General features: G+C 34.9%; 1 long non-coding RNA gene across 1 annotated transcript; it reads right to left on the bottom strand.

Moving 5' to 3' along the window:
* Positions 1-506: 506 nt before the first annotated feature.
* LOC132183000 (uncharacterized) lies at positions 507-1,170 on the bottom strand. Its single transcript, XR_009440345.1, has 2 exons — positions 1,066-1,170; positions 507-926 (listed from the first exon to the last, which is right to left on the bottom strand). It is a non-coding gene; the product is annotated as an uncharacterized LOC132183000 (long non-coding RNA).
* Positions 1,171-2,961: the final 1,791 nt, after the last annotated feature.

Raw genomic sequence — 2,961 nt, 5'->3', positions numbered from 1 at the left:
ATGACTTCAATCTTTCACTAACTCATGTACAAATACATTTAAGGAACAGATCTGCTTCGTGTAGACTAGATATAAGACATGGGTAGCCAAAAAACAAAAAACAAAAAATAAAAACAAACTAAAAAACTAAAAATCCGGCCGTGAGAGATAAACCTCCACGCCAATCTACTTCCAAAAACGGAGACCGGAGGAGCACTAAATCTAGATCTTTCCTTCTCAAAGATTTCTTATTTTGTTGCTCGAAGGAAGAAAAGAAGAAAGATTTCTAGAGAGAAGGCAGAGCCTCTCTCTCACTTAGAAATTAAAAAGTTTGCCTCTCCCTTGATGATTTTGTTTTCAAACTGGTAATTCTTTCATATTGTATCCCCATGAAGGCCCTATTGGTGATTGTCGTCCAAGCCTCCCAACTATTGTATTGCAAAGCTTAATTTCCAAATTCAGTCGATATATAATTGTATATGACGCTGAAATTAAGTAATTAGTGGAAGTCCAATATTACACGCATAAGCAAATAAATATGACATCAAAAGTATATATATATAGTTTTACAGCAAGGAAAGGAAATACAGAGATACAACACATAACAGCAGAAGCCATCACTAATTTCCCCAAGGCTAATTGTGTGGTTATTCTTCACCATTAATTCCGGCCTCTTCACATAATTAATTAAGCAACTTAAATAATTGATACAACTTAATTGCCATCTGAGAGCCAGCAACGTACAACTCCATTAGTGAAGCCAGATATTTCTTTTTGAAAGGGCTGCACCTAGCATCCACGACTGTAAGTCGGCTTACATTTCTCTGACGGTGGCTTTGGCTTAGTAGGCAGGCAAGAAGAATATTTTGGAGGACGGTTGCAGTTGCGAACAGGAGGGGCGGGTAAATCCGCTGCAGTAGTACTCTTGTGATGAATACTTGTTTCTCCTGTTGCATTAGGGAGAAATATTACGCATGGTATTATTCCCTTAATTATCACATTATCCATTCATTTGTAACAATATCAACCAAATTAACAAATCAGTATATTGAAAATAAAAAAACCAAGGGGATTTGGTAGTCTAACCAGTTTGAGACAGTTCTCGAGCTTTTGTCAAGGAAGGAAGAAGAAGGATCATGGAAGCCAAAAGAAGACATACTACAAAAGAGGCCCTCATAATTGGAGATAGAATAGAATGTGTGAGCTTAATTTTCCATCTCTTATCTACGCTTATTTATAGTCCATTCTGGGCTAGCGTGTCCACACGCAAGCAATTTTGTTTACTACTATTTCAATTATTAAAACACATTGATTGAAAAAATATCCAATTCGATAAGACAATGTAAAGCAAAGTGATGTGTTTGGAAGCTGAGTATCTGCTACTGGAATTTAATGCTAAAACCCCACCTTGATGCTGAAATAAATATAGAGGAAATTTCATTGCAAGGCAGCCTAGGGGCCTAGCTTCCTCGTAATTCCACAATAGCAATGTGCATGTGTTTGCGAAATCACCACCAAAGAATACTTATCTTCTCAATCGTCTTCAAGCATGGAAGGACGTCATAGTTGTTATATATTGGAAGACTTCTATATTTAATTTTTCTAATTTTCTAGAATATGATTTTGTTTAGTTTTTATAAGTACTGCTTTTAGGAATATTTTAGACTAACTTGATCAGTCTTTTATGGTACGTACTATATGATTTTTGTTTTGTTTTTGTTTGTTTTAATTTCATAATATTTCAAATTTTAACATAGTATAAGAACAAGTTAAATCAAACCATGTTTAAATGATCTGTTCTCTCGGTTCATTTTTCCTCTTGTAGTTGATTTTTGTGATCCATAATGCCAATGTGAGATTTTCAGGGGAGTATCTCTTCATCCCGAAATCAGATTTTCTCCAGTTCCGTATTTAATTAGAAAAAAAAAAAAAAAATCATTTGGGTGGTGGTCAAGGCTCACAACATTATTGTTAATTACTTTTTTTTTTTTTTTTTTAATCCCATGAATGGCCTTTTTGCGTCTAGGATTAGTCTTACTTAGGAAAAAAATGGCTAGATCATGGCAGTAAACTAGCTAAGAAAGATATGATCAGTCAAGTAGAAGCCTGGATTTATGTGCTTAGAAAAAGAAAGGATTTTTTGTTTTGTTTTCTAATTGAAGAAAAAGAAGGGAATTGATTTGTATAATTAGTTGATACTTCAATGATTATTGTCCAAGCCTCCCAACTATTCTATTGCGAAGCTTAATTAATTTCCAAAGTCTGTTGATATATATATGACACTGAATAATTATATTCCCGGCCGGAAAGTAATTAGTTGATCAATGCCATCACATCATAAGCAAATAGACCGACTTTTTATCAACTCACTTTTATTGTTCAAATATGACATCAAAGTAGATAGTTTTACAACAGGCATGTATAGGAAAAACACATACAACATTAACAGCAAAAGCCATCACTTAATTCCCGAAGGCATGTCATGTGGTGGTTCTATATGGATGAAATAGAACCAACTTATTCTTCACCATTCCAGCGTCTTCACGTACATAAGTAACTTATTTAATACTACCGTACCACCATCTCAAAGCAATGTAGACTTTCATTATGGAAACAGCGGCGGCCTATTATAAGTAGGTGGCGGTGGTGGCGGCGGCCCTTGCTTAGGTGGGCAATCACGAGTATAACGATTGCATGGCAGTGGCCTTCGTGGACTAAGCCGGCAATAAGGATTGTTACGAGGACATGGAACAACGTTTCTTGCATCTTCTGTTGCATTAGGCAGAAATATGGTATTCCGTTAATTATCACATACTCCAAATAATTAAGCCACTACAGTTGTTAGTTAATCTTTTGGCGGAAGAAATATATAGGGTTAACATTAAGCCTTTGCTTGTTTTAAAATATAAAATATAATAACTTTCAATTAATAAGTTGTCTATATATATACATGCATGCAACAAGTTAAGAGTTTTTCTGTTT

This window comes from Corylus avellana, chromosome ca5 (genome assembly GCF_901000735.1).
Source record: "Corylus avellana chromosome ca5, CavTom2PMs-1.0".
NCBI classification, from domain to species: domain Eukaryota; kingdom Viridiplantae; phylum Streptophyta; class Magnoliopsida; order Fagales; family Betulaceae; genus Corylus; species Corylus avellana.
This window is presented reverse-complemented; position numbering and strand designations above follow the sequence as displayed.